General features: G+C 36.0%; 1 protein-coding gene across 1 annotated transcript in view; it reads right to left on the minus strand.

Annotated features, from left to right (window-relative positions):
* The window catches only part of DNAI3 (dynein axonemal intermediate chain 3), a 139,425-nt gene that overhangs the window by 109,200 nt on the left and 15,371 nt on the right, over positions 1 to 14,854 (minus strand).

The raw sequence follows: 14,854 nt of genomic DNA on the forward strand, positions 1-14,854 counted from the left end.
CACAAATCCAGAGCAGCAAATAAGACACAAATTAGTTCTGGAGACTTATCTGAAGTACTGAGATGCCAAGTGATTTATCCAGGTTCACACATTTAGGCTATAGCGGAGATGAGCCTTAAAACTAAGTTTTTCACAATCTCTTTAATATGGCTAATATAATAATAATGAAAATAATAGCTAGCATTTATATAGTGTCCACTATGTACCAGGCACTGTATTAAAGCTATTTACAAATATTATCTCATTTAATAATATAAAAATAACATTTATACAGTGCTTACTGTGTACCAGGCACTATGCTACACTAAATGAGAATTATTATCTCATTTGATCTTCACAATAGCTTTGGGAAGTAGATTGTATTATTATACCTATTTTTCAGATGAGGAAACTGAGGTAAACAGGTCAAATGGCAGGCCACACAACTGTGAAGTGTCTAAGACTGGATTTGATTTCAAGTCTCCTGGACCAGCATTGCATCAACTTTGCTACCTAGTTTTCTCTGTCCTCTATATTATTCTTATCTTGTTTTGATTTTTATTTAAAAGCTTCACTGTGCCAAAGGAAGAAAAAAAAACAAATATTAAATATTATATTAAATATAAATAGAATAATTTTTATAAAAGTCATACACAAATAAAACATGACAATAAACCTTTAAATTGGTGACTTTATTTTTGTTGTCGTTGTTACTCAGACATATCAGTGCAGTTGCACATTGGAAAAAAAATAGATTCAAGGCTATTCTTTAAAATTTTTAAATCTATTTAATAACGACCAATAAAAATGAAAATTTGAGAACAGAAAATGAGGAAAAATACACACTCATTTTAAGAAAATCAACTCAATTCAAAAACCAAATGAAAACATTTGCAATTTCTGTCTTCTTTGAAGTCTCTCTGAAGTTGTCACCATACCTTCTGTCATTAAGGTATATGGAGGTCTTTCTGGTTTGAGTGAGCTCCCTTGAATTATCGCTTCATTGAGTCTTTCCATATTTCCTCATTTCCTCTTCAAATTGAATCCTTTTTTACAGGGCTGTAGAATCCCATTACATTAATAAGCCGTAATTTCTTCACATTATGATTTTTTGGCCTCACGCTCTTTGCAGAATCTTCATATTCTTCGTGTCGTCACTCCTGAGTCATCTCCTCTGAAATTGCCAGGTTCCTGAACCCGGCTTTTCTTCTTGGCCATTTCCCCAATTTGGTGTCAGAAGAGGGACGTTTCTTCATTTTATCTCTCTCTCTCTTGATGTCATCTCTCTCATTAGAATTGGGAGGGGGGATTATTTCCCTTCTGTGTCTGTGTTAAGCACTGGGCACGAGTCATAGTAAATGTTTTATAATTTCTTGTTGACTGATTGTTGATTAAAAAAAGATTTTTTTTTCTAAAAGTTTTGATGTATTTTGGATTTCATATTACAAACTTTTTAATAGTATCTTCACATTCCATGGGGTGACTAAGGAGTGTGGTGGAGCTCTGGGGCTGGAATCAAGAAGACCTGAGTTCAATGGGTTCAAATCAAGAAAACATCTAATGCCCAGTGGACTTACGCGTCGGCTATGGGGGGTGGGGGGGAGGAAAAGAAAATGATCTATGTCTTTAACGAATAATGCTTGGAAATGATCAAATAAAATATATTAAAAAAAAAAAAAAGAAGACCTGAGTTCAAATCTGAATTCAGACACTTACTAGCTGTGTAATCCTGGACCAAATGACTTTCACTGTTTTTTTTTAAACCCTTAACTTCTGTCTTAGAATTGATATTAAGTATTGGTTCTAAGGCAGAAGAGCAGTAGGCAAAGAGGGTTAAGTGACTAGCCCAGGGTCATTACATATCTGAGACCAGATTTGAGCACAGGTCCTCCTGGCTCTCTATCCATTGAGTCACCTTCCTGCCCCAAGTTCACCCTGTTTGCCTCAGTTTCCTCATTTGTAAAATGAGCTGGAGAAGGAAGTAGCCAACCACTCTAGTACCTTTCCCAAGAAAACACCAAATGATGCCACAGAGAGTTGGACACAACTGAAAGGAATAAACACAACTTATTCTGATATGAGCTCTTCAAGTAAACTAAAACAATTAAAGAAACCTAACAACATAGTCATCTTACCTGAAGCTCCTGCAATATAATGTACCTGTAGCACTACAATTGCATTTAGGGGAAAAAAATCTTTTAAGAATTAAGAGCAGCTGGATGGCTCAGTAGATAGAGAGGAAGTTCTGGAGATCCTGGGTTTAAATCTAGCCTCATATACTTCCTAGCTGTGTGATCCTGGACAAGTCACTTAACCCCCATTGTCCCTTACCACTCCTCTGCCTTAGAAGTGATACTCAGTGTTGATCTAAGACAGCAGGTAAGGCTTAAAAAAAATAAACAAAAAATCCATTTTTCTTCCTCCTCCAACTGCATTGATTAAAAAGAGAAAAGCAAAATTCCTTGGAACAAGCATGCAAACAAGCAATACAGATTCTTTCAAAGTTGTTTGTCTTTATAGTGTTATGTTTATTGTATAAATTGTTCTACTGTTTCTGCTCATTTCCCCTTCATCAGGTTATAAAAGGCTATGAAATTATTCATTCTTATAATATTAATGTTATAATATAAATAATCCTTCTGCTTATTGGCAAAGATGACAAAAATGGAAAATGATGGATGTTGGAGGGACTATGGGAAAGCCAGCATATTGATGCACTGCCAGTAGATGTATTGAATCGGTACAATTATTCTGGAAAGCAATCTGGAATTATATACAAAATATAACTCAACGGTGTCATACTTTGACCCAGCCAGCTATCCCGTTGCTAGATCTATCCCCAAATGAGATCAAGAGAGAAGAAAGGATGTATGTTTACAAAAATATTTATGGCAGCCTTTTTGTGATGGGAAAGAAAATTGGAAAGTAAAGCGATATTCATGAATGGAGAAAGAGATGAATCAGTTTGTTGGATATAAAAGTGATGAAATAGAGTTGAGAAATGAGGAAACAGGTGTTTTCAAAGCAACATGGGAAGACATGAATCGGCCGTTGATATTTTGTTTTCATCACAGAAGCTGAGAGTTGAAAAAGCCCTCGCTGGTCACCAAGTCCAACCCATGCACAAAAGCCATCCTCACTATAGCATCCCCAATGGGAGAATATTGAGTTTCTGCTTGAAGATCTCCCAAGTAAGGAGAACTCATTGCCTCTCATTCCACTTTTTGACAACGTTTTTTTTTTAAACTCTTACCTTTCATCTTGGAATCAATCCAAGGCAGAAGAGCAGTAAGGGCTAGGCAATGGGGCTTAAGTGACTTTCATGGGAAGTGTCTGAGGTCAGATTTGAACCCAGGATCCCCAGTCTCTAGGCCTGGCTCTCCATCCACTGAGCTACCCAGCTGCCCCCGACAACTTTTATTGCCAAGTAGTTTTTTTTTTTTTCCTGCCATCACATCTAAATTGGGCTCTTTGCAACTTTCCCCACTGGCCCTGGTTCTTCCCTCTGAGGCCAAACAGACCAAGTCTATTCTCTCCTTCCCATGATAGCTCTTCAACTGCTTGAAAACAGCTCCCCTGGCCATGGTGAGTCATCTTTTCTCCAGGCCAAAGATACCCATCATTTCCTTTAACTGATCTTCACATGACATGGCCTTTGGGCACCACCTCATCCTGGATAATCTCTAGATTGTCATTGCTCTTCTTAAACTCTGGCACCTGGAATGACACTCCAGGGGAAATCAGGACAGATACAGTGGAATGAGCACAAAAGCTACGCCTCTTTTTTTTTTTAATTTAAAACCCTTCTTTCTGTCTTAGTAACAACTCTAAGATAGAAGGGCAAAGCCTAAGCAAATGGGATTAAATGAGTTGCCTAGCTAGGAAGTGTCTGAGGTCAGATTTGAACCCAGGATCTCTAGTTCGGGCTTTCTATCCACTGAGCCAACTCAAGGCCCCCCGATATCTTTTTTAAAGTATGGTTTTCACTCTTCCTGCCTGCCAGGGAATGCATAGTGGTGTTTCTATTTCTCTCTAATTCCCTTCCAATATTCCAGGGGTTACAACTAGATCACTCTATACTTCGCTTCAGTCTGATTGATAAACAATTCAGTTCCACTAAATCCTTCATTCAGACAGGCTTCGTATGAAGTTAGGCAAGTGGAACTCGTCCCAAGTAAAAATGAGAAAGCATCACCTTCTCCAAAAATACCCTCTCCACTGCTGTTTTCTAAAGGTTGAAGTGCCAGTTCTTAACAAAGAGCCAAGTGGGAGCTGGCCCACAGGGCTGATTTTGCAACTTCAAGATAATTACTGTGGCTGCCTCATTTACCATTGCTCCGGAATCTCCTGATGGTAGAGTTGCTTTTGTGCGTCCAGAAAAGTGAAATCCCAGTACAAAATCGAGGGTCCCTTTGTGCTACAGGCTCATGAACAAAAATAACCAGAAGGAAGTCCAATTTGTGGTGGAGTGAAGAACAATTAATTGATTTGTATGCAGGCTTTTCAAAAATTAGCCAGCAGAAGGAAAAGTGTCGATCCCAGGTGGAAAAAACCAACCCTCTTCCTGGTGCCATTTTGGGCATTATTCTTAAACTGGACTTAGAAGGATCAGAAGTAATTTAAAACAGAAACAAGAGAGTTCAGAAGTCACTTCTGTCCACTGGACTTAGTTCAACTTTTCCCAGGGTATCAGGACCAAGTGGAGCTCAGCTTTTCAGGTTTCCAAGGGGCTTCTCTGATCTCCCAAATGAGTACTTTGCCCACCATCAATTCTCTACCCACAGCCAGGAAGTCTGTTTGCACCCCAAATTTGCAAGAAGCAAGCATTTTCAAGAGCCTAGAGGCACAGGCTGCTGGAGTTCCAGGAAGCTCTCACCAAATGCATATATAAATAAAAATAGAAGTAATTATGGAAATGAATGCATGAATGAATGATAGTTGGCATTTATATAGGGCTTTAAGGTGGGCACAGGGCTTTACATATATTATCTCATTTGGGTCTCATAACAACCCATATTGATAGGTGGTATTATTGTAGCCATTTTACATATAAGGAAACTGAGACTGAAGGAGGTTAAGTGACTTGTCTAGGGTCACACAATGCAGGTCTTCCAGATTCCTCTATTTTGTTATAGAGAAATTATCTAATTAGAATTATCATATGCATAGATAGAAGAGATTCTTAGCTAAATGCAGTGAAGTGACTCAATGAATGGAGAGTTAGTCCTAGAGATAGAAAGTCCTGGGTTTGAATCTGGCCTCAAACACTTCAGAGCTGGGTAACCCTGGGCAAGTCACTTGCCCTCATTGCCTAGGCCGTATCACTTTTCTGCCTTGAAACCAATACACAATATTGATTCTAGGATGGAAGGTTAAGGGTTTTTAAAATAAATAAGTGATGTATGCACAAAACCATATAAATTGTGGACTTTCACAGACATGGACAATCAAGCAAAGTTCTTAGTTCCATAAAAACATGCAAATCTATTTAAATGATTCTAACATGATGGAAAAATAATTATTAACAATAACCCCTCAACTAGAAGGCACAAAATTATTCATGAAAAGAAGATAAGAGTGGATGAACAATCAGAACCTATCCTGTTAGACAGACAGTCTGTCACCTGAGGACAATTGCTTGACTCACAAGGAGAAGTGGAGGAACATGGCAAAAAAACCAGAGTTTTGATCTTCCCCACATCCCAATCTGGGAAAGGAAGAGAGAGTCTGGATGGAGAGGACCCAACAAGAAGCTTCTGCTTTCTTGCCCACCAGGTAGAGAAGAAGGCAGAGGATGGAACCCAGAGGTTCCTGTTTCCCTGGAGGGAAAAGAGAACAAGTTCAAGAATGACACCCTTCCCCTACAAAACCTGTATTTTGAAGCTTCTCTTATTGCTGCTGCACCAGTCATACACTCCTAGCCATCTTCCATCTTGTAAGGGTCCAGTCTGATCCTCAATGGCTCCTCCAAGGAGGAGATAATTAGTATCTCTTTCTCAGACATTCCAAACTGTACCAGCTCTGAAGATCAATGAAGGTAGCTTTGGTGGTTTGCTTTTTCATAAAGAAAGAAGTAATAAATCAAGGGGGTGAGGGGTGGGTCCTGCTCTATTTGTAATGGAAAACCAGTCCCCCTCAATGAGTGACCCTGCTGGAGAACACTCTTTCCTGAGCCATATTTTCCCAACTGAAGCAAGTAATGGAGTGATGTTACTCTACCCTATTCTAATAGTTAAAAGGTTACTTGGTATCAGCTATTATCTATGCTGTTATCAAAGAAAGCCAAGCAGGAAGTCTTACATTTTTGAATTGCTTCTTTTTAAGTCTTCATAATATTATTAAGATAAAGTCCTGTCACTCTATCAGGAATTGTTGGGTCAAAAGACATGATCCGTTTGGGGACTCTTATTATATATTTTTTCACATCATTCTCCAAAATCTTTGTACCAATCCATAGTCTCACCAACAACACAACAGAATTCCCATTTGCTCCACAGGCAACATGGACTATTATGGTTTACTATCTTCACTATCTTAGTGAGTAGTTCCTTCACAATGTTTGGTTCATATTTTTCTGATTATTGGGGAATATTTGCAACTTTTCCTATGGTTACTAACAATGACTACATTTCCCTTAAAAAAAAATCTCTCTTCATGTCTTTTGACTATTTCACCACTGGGGAATGTGTAGTATTCTTAAAACTATGAATAAGTTCCTTATAGGATCAAAATGTCAGATCTTAATCTGATATTTTACTGAAATATCTTTTCCCAATGTTTCTTTCCTTTTTTTCATTTTAGAGATAATGGTTTTTTGTTGTGCAAAATCATTTTATTCTTGGATAATTAAACCTATCAACTTGGTCTCCAATAATTTCTTCTATTTATTTGATGGATAAGGGTTTTCATCCTATCTGTAACTGAGATAAATATATTATTCCATATTCTTCTAATTTAGAAAAAAAATTTCTTTTACATTAGGATTGATGATCCAGTTTGAGTTTATTTAGTAGATGGTATGACATACACTCATTTTGGGGGCCATGAAACCATCAAATTTACCCAACTATTTTTTATTACATAGTAATTTCATTTGCCAGAGGTTTTAGACAGGTTGATCAAATGCCAACTTAATATATGCATGGGTTCTATTTCTTGGTTCCCTATTCTGTTTAATTGATCTATTTCTCTATTTTTGTCAGCACCAGCTAGTTTTAAAATTCTTGTTCTATGGGAGATTTTGAAATATGATAGGGCGGATTTCAATTTACTCATCCTCATTTTTATAGGTCTTGCTATTCTTGCTGGTCAGCTATTCCATGGGAACTTCCTGATGCTTTCAATGTTATGAAATAACCTCAAATATGGCACAGTCCCTGCCTAGCCATTTTCAAAGCTGTCAAGCTCCCACCTTGGAACCCTGGGCTTCCAATTAGTGAACATTGACATGATCTCATCCAGATCCAGACCCACCACTGACACTTCCGGCCAATTCCATTGCAGGCTAGCATTTGAATGCTTCCTCTTTTTCCTGCCTATATTTGTTGACTCTAGGACTGAGAACATGAATCAAATCAACATTACTACACCTGGAAAGAATGCGCCAATCACATCCTTCTTCCTGACTCTCATTTAAAATGTTCCTCCCTGCCCACAACTTATCCTGTAGTCTTTTCTCCTATAAGAATGTAAGCTTCTTGGGGACAAGGACAATCTTGCTTGCTTGCTTTTGTAAACCCAGCATTTTTTTTGCCTGGCAAATAGAAAGTGTTTAACAAATGCTTTTTCATTCTTTTTTTTTTAAGCCCTTACCTTCCATCTTAGAATCAATTGGTTCTAAGACAGAAGAGTGGTAAGGGCTAGGCAATGGTGGTTAAGTGATTTTCCAGGGTCACACAGCTAGGAAGTATCTAAGGTCAGATTTGAAGCAGGACCTCCATCTTTAGGTCTGCCTCTCAATCTACTGAGTTCACCTAGTTGCTTCTCCATCTATTTTTTCTTGGCATTTTAATTGTATTTACATTATATATTTTATGAATTTGTATTGACATATATTGAAATTGGACCAGCTAGGTGGTAGAACATATGGAGTCAGAAAGACTTGTCTTCCTGAGTTCAAATCTGGCCTCAGACTCTTTCTGACTGTGACTGTGGGCAAGTCACTTGATCTCTTTTTTTGCCTTAGTTTCCTCAAGTGTAACAAGAAGATAATAATAACACTTAACCTTGCAGGACTGTTGTGAGGATGAAATGAGATAATAGTTGTAAAAAATGCATTTAGTGCAGGGCCTGGCACATAGTAACCTCTCTACAAAAGCTTCTTCCCTTATTTCTTCCCTCTCTTCTCTTTACGATTCCACTCTATTTGCTTGATCTAAATGAGCAAGGAGAATTTCTCTATTCAGTTTTCTCTTGACTCCTGACAAAATTTCAGAATCCAAGCATCTCAATTTAGTCCAAATCACACTTGACAAAGAATCATCTCTAATCAGTCAATAAGTAAACTCACATTTATTAATCATATTCTATATGCCATGTTCTGGGCCAGACTCTAGAGATACAAAGAAAGAAAAAAAAACCCAAGACAAACAAAAACTCCCCAACCCAACCCTGCTCTCAAGGAGCTCCTAGTCTAATTGGGGAGATTACATGCAAAGAACTATATACAAATAAGATAGATTCAGGATAAATACAGGGTAATCTCAAGGGGATGACATCAACTTCTAAATGCCCTTATGAAATGTAGCACTCAGAACAGAATACAGGATTCTAGATGTAGACTCACATCTGGATCAGGGAAAAAGACCACAATTAACTCAAAGCAAAGGCATTTACTGAAATGATACAGCAAAGAAAATGCCAGCAAAATACATCTTCATAAACCTGGGGTGCATTCTCCCACAGAAACACAGTGTCTATAAGGAAGGGTGTGCACCTATTGAGTTCACAAGTAGAGAAGCAAATACAATAGGAAATACAAGGGAGCAGCTAGATGGATACTTCTTAGCTGTATGACCTGGGGCAAGTCACTTATAACCTCTATTGCTTAGTCTTTCCCCCATTTTCTGAAAATGGAAGAAAGAAAGAGAAAGAAAGAAGAAAGAAAGAAAGAAAGAAAGAAAGAAAGAAAGAAAGAAAGAAAGAAAGAAAGAAAGAAAGAAAGAAAGAAAGAAAGAAAGAAAGAAAGAAAGAAAGAAAGAAAGAAAGAAGAAAGAAAGAAAGAAAGAGAGAGAGAAGAGAAAGAAGAAAGAAAGAAAGAAAGAAAGAAGAAAGAAAGAAAGAGAAGAAAGAAAGAAAGAAAGAAAGAAAGAAAGAAAGAAAGAAAGAAAGAAAGAGAGAAAGAAAGAAAGAAAGAAAGAGAGAGAGAAGAGAGAAGAAAGAGAGAGAGAAAGAGAAGAAAGAAGAAAGAAAGAAGAGAGAAAGAAAGAAAGAAAGAAAGAAAGAAAGAAAGAAAGAAGAAAGAAAGAAAGGAAGAAGAAAGAAAGAAAGAAAGAAAGAAAGAAGAAAGAAAGAAGAAAGAAAGAAAGAAAGAAGAAAGAAAGAAAGAAAGAAAGAAGAAAGAAAGAAAGAAAGAAAGAAGGAAGGAAGGAAGAAGAAAGAAAGAGAAAGGAAGAAAGAAAGAAAGAAAGAAAGAAGAGAAGAAGAAAGAAAGAAAGAAGAAAGAAGAAAGAAAGAAAGAAAGAAAGAAAGAAAGAAAGAAAGGAGAAGAAAGAAAAAAGAAAAAGAAAGAAAGAAAGAAAGAAAGAAAGAAAAAAAAGAAAGAAGAAGAAGAAGAAAGAAAGAAAGAAAGAGAAAGAAAAAGAAAGGAAGGAAGAAAGAAAGAAAGAAAGAAAGAAAGAAGAAGAAAGAAAGAAAGAAGGAAGGAAGGAAGGAAGGAAGGAAGGAAGGAAGGAAGGAAGGAAGGAAGGAAGGAAGGAAGGAAGAGAAAGAAAGAAAAAGAAAGGAAGGAAGGAAGAAAGCAAGAGAAAGAAAGAAAGAAAGAAAGAGAAACATAGAAACAAAGAAAACATAAATGGCCAAGACACAAGAGAAGGGACCCAAGGACATCAAGGGCTAGCTATAGCACATGAGAACTGCCGATGTTCTCACACTATTCCTGCTTCAACTTCAATGTCTTGAGATCTGTCAGGAGCTGTTTCACTAGACCCTGATGGGTGCATATTCACTGCTCCTTTGCAGTCACCACTGTCATCAGCTTTGGGCTCAGCTGACAACCTGGCTAGAGTACACCTATATACTTTGGGAAAAAAATAGAATCCATCCCAAGGAGCAGCAGGAATCTCAGCTATGGTGTGTGTGATGCCTGCTATGTCCTAAGAAGGATCCTGGCTCCTGGCACCAAACTCATGACACTTCTCACTCATGAAGCTTGATTCCATTGGACTCTGCCCAATAAAGCCTAACAGTAAGAGATAGAAAGTGAAATCCCATTCAAAATAACTGCAGACAATATAAAATACATGGGAGATTACCTGACAAGACAAACTCAGAAACTATGAACACAACTACAAAACACTTTTTACACCATAAACTCAGGTCTAAATAAATAGAAAAACATTAATTGCTCAATGATACGTCAAACCAACATAATAAAAATGACAATTCTGCCTAAATCAATGTACCTCTTCAGTTCCATACTGATCAAACTACCCAAAAATTATTTCATAGAACTAGAAAAAATATTAACAATATTCATCTGAAGGACAAAAGGCTAAGAAGATCAAGGGAATTAATGAAAAAATATGAAGTTGCCTAACTATACTGAATCTCAAATTGTATTATAAAGCAATAACTATCAAAACAATCTGCTACTGGGGGGCAGCTGGGTGGCTCAGTGGTTTGAGAGCCAGGCCTAGAGACGGAGATCCTAGGTTCAAATGTGACCTCAGACACTTCCCAGCTGTGTGACCCTGGGCAAGTCACTTGACCCCCATTGCCTAGCCCTTACCACTCTTCTGCCTTGGAACCAATACACAGTATTGACTCCAAGATGGAAGGTAAGGGTTTAAAAAAAAACAACAATCTGCTACTGACTGAGGAATAGAGTAGTGAACCAATGGAATAGATTTAGGCACTCAACACATAGTAATAATTGACCATAGTAACCCTACTGTTTCGACAAACCCAGAGATCCAAGTGTCTGAAATAAAAGCCACTGGATTCTACCATGTCTTTCTACCACAAGATTTTACTGCCAATTGCAGATAGGGAGGAGATAGAAATTCCCTTCCCTCCTTGGTGCACAGCTGGAAGGCTCTTAAGAGCTCACCATCTATGTCCTACAGCTCAATCCTTGTAGGATCAGCTCTTCCATTGAAAAATTCTTAGTCTCTCTAGTTTGTTCTTTCAGTAAGTGGGAAGAGAAAAGGAGACTGGGATAGATTCATTGACTTTGCCAGTCCTCAGTCTCTTTTCCTGACTCTTTCATATGCAAATGGACCACTTGAAGGCTCAAAAGACTATGCCCTTACATTTCTATTTTGATCTTCTACAGATGTCCTTTACAACTTGTAATTATGCCATGTAGGTTGAGTGAATTAGTTTCACCAGGGGTTCTCATGAACCCCTGCCAAATATGTGTATTTCACTTGATGCTCACAATAGGTTTGTGTTTGACATAGGTGTTATTATTACTCCTCTTTTTAGGTTTCTCCATTGTATCTTATTAAACCCTATTTTGAATATTTTTTCATATTAAGAAAAGATTCTTCTATTACAATGTTTTAAAATGTTTTTGACTTAAATGAATGTTCTGTGTTATTAATAAACCCTTCAGGAGTTGCTTTGCTGCTGCATCCTATGATTTAATAGTATCTTTATTTTTGCTCTTTTTGATATGATTTATTATAGTCATTGTTTTCCTAGTATTAAGCCATCCTTGCATTATTATAGTTATAAATCCTACTAGGTTTTGATGGATAATTTTTGATGTCCTGTTTTATTCTATTTGCAAATGTATTATTTAATACATATGCAGCAATATTTATTAATGACTATCAAGTATTATTTTGATCCCTAAATCAAAGATAAGACTGAGAAATAAATCATAGGCCAAAACCACTAATAGTTGAAGTATTAAAGTTTGAAGTATTTATTAAATGATAATTTAGTTTATAATTTTCTCTAAGTCTTATCTTTATCCAATTTAAGGATTAAAACTATATTTACTTCATGAAAGGAACTGAGTAAACTATTGTTTTTCTTCATGTTTTCAAAGTCTGTTTAAACTAGGGTTTGTTTTTTCTTTTAAAGTTTGGTAGATTGTATTTAAGAATCTGTCTGGATCTGCACTTTGGTGAGACACTTTAATGAACCATCTAATAATCTTATTTCTTCTTTTGAGACTCCATTGATAGATAAGTCAATAGGCTATACATCCTACTATAGCCATCCAATTCATCTTTTGTTAACTTTGGTATTTTATATTTTTATAAATAATTATTAGGTGCTTTTAGCTTCATCAGGACAAATTTGTGGATAGTAATTACATAGTTTTAGTTAAATTCCTTAGACTTTTATATAGATTAATTTATATAGTCATTATATTTTAGTCTATTCTTTTTATAATTATCTCCATTATTTTATAACCCTTTAAATTTTTCTACATAAGCCTATACCAGCATTAAGTTTCACTATTTGATGCTAACTAGATTGAATTATTATTGCATTATGATCCAAAAATCTTATGAATAAACCTATACTTTTCAATATTTACTTCTATCTTCTTTGAGATTCAATATGTGACCTTTTTTTGGTGTACATCGAATACAGCTTTTAAAATGCATTCTCTTTACATTAATTATCTTTATAGATGGGGTAGATATGTACTAGTTTAATCCATTATTCAGCTCTGCAATTTCTTATCTTTTTTTGCTGAATTTAACAGTTTGTGATAATAGGATGCTACAATCCCCTGCTAGGATTGATTTTTTGAGCTGCTTTTTTCTTCACAGCACTGAAAATCTTCTCTGGAAAACGTTTGTTACATGTTTTAAGTGTATATGTATATGTATGTATATATACATATCTATCACTTTATCTAGCTATCTATCCATTTTCTCTACCTATTTTGATGGATTCATGTTCTCATCAATGAGAGTCCTCCCTGCAATGGTGCAGATCACATCTCAAAACTTTCCTCTTCCAAGTGGTAGTTGTCCATGTTCCCAAAATCCTACAGAAGAAATCCCCCCAACATACTGTGATCTGAGTCTCAACATTTTGTGACCACCACTGCATCGGATGGGTTTTCTATCTGCTAGCCATCCTTCTCTTTATATGACCATTCTAGTTTCTTTTGAGCTCATTTGGACTCTGTAGTAGCAATTGTTTTACAATGCTTCAACTTCTGTAGGAATAGGTGATATTTATTGTTTTTATTTTTTTAATTCAAAGATATTTCATTTTTCTACTTACTTGTAATAATTATTTTCAACATATGTTTTTCAAAATTATAAGATCCAAACTGGAGATGGTAAACCATTTGATCTAGGCTACACATGTATTATTATATAAAGCAAATTTCCATATTGTTGTAAGAGCACATTCATACAAAACCAAAATCCCCAAATTAAATCATAAATACATTCATGTGAGAAAGATAGTATACTTTGATCTGCATCCATCCAATTCCAGCAGTTCTTTCTCTAACAGTGGATAACATTCTGTCATGAGTCTTTCAGGATTATCTCAGATCATTGCATTGCTGAGAGTAGCCAAGTTTTCACAGTTGATCATCTTCCAATAAAAGCAATAAGATTGCTTTTATTATGTACAATCTTCTCCTAGTTTTGCTTAACTCACTATATCAGTTTATATAGATCTTTTCAGCTTTTTCTGCAATCATCTTATCATTTCTTACAGCACAATAGTATTCCATCTCCAACATATAACACAATTTCTTCAGCCATTCTCCAATAGATGGGCATCCTCTGAATTCCCAATTCTTTGCCACCACAAAAAGCTGCTATATATATTTTTGCACAAGTAAGTTCTTTTACTTTTTTTATTATCTGTTTGGGATTCAGACCCACTAATGGTATTACAGAATCAAAATATATGCACAATTTTATAGCCCTTTGGGCATAGTTCCAAGTTGCCCTCCATAATGGATGGATTAGTTCACAACTCCACCAACAATGCATTAGTGTCCCAATTTCATCACATCCCCTCCAACATTTATCACTTTCCTTTACTGTCATATTGGCCAATATCATAGGTGTGAAGTTCTACCTCAGAGTTGTTTCCATTTACATAAAATAAAATGTTTAGCCAGGTTTTTGTAAAGCTATGATGTGCTATATACTAGAATTTTTTGTCTTTCATGATGCTGTGATTTTTATTGTTGCTGGTCTTTCTTTTGGAAGCTTGTTGGATTTTGTCATTGCCATTGTAGTGTTGGAATTTTATTATAATCTGCTTTGAAAGACTGAATCTCAAGTGTTTCCTTACTGGATTCTGAGAATACTACTAATTTTTATATTGATACTTATTTTATGGAAGATAGTTTGTATTCTTTTTATTTCCAGAAATTTCTTATGATGCCAGTAATGCTGAAGTCACTACTTCTTAGTCTATTCTTCATCTCTATGGAAGGTCTTCATGTTATTCACGTCATCCAATTCTTTCAACAACTGAGTATTTCTGACCAAGTTTTCCCATGTGTATTGCTTATAATTCTGTTTTTCACTGTTAAGTCTTTTGTCATAAGTCTATTCTTGATTCCATTATTTTTGTTCAGATTTTCTATTATTTCTATTATAAATTTCCTTATTTGCTCTGACCTCTTTTTAAGTATCTTTTCCTCCTCAAACTTTATTTGGCCTGTGAGTTTTAAATTTCTAGCAACTTTTCATATTTTCTATCATGACTTCTT

This window comes from Monodelphis domestica, chromosome 2 (assembly GCF_027887165.1).
Source record: "Monodelphis domestica isolate mMonDom1 chromosome 2, mMonDom1.pri, whole genome shotgun sequence".
Lineage (NCBI taxonomy): Eukaryota > Metazoa > Chordata > Mammalia > Didelphimorphia > Didelphidae > Monodelphis > Monodelphis domestica.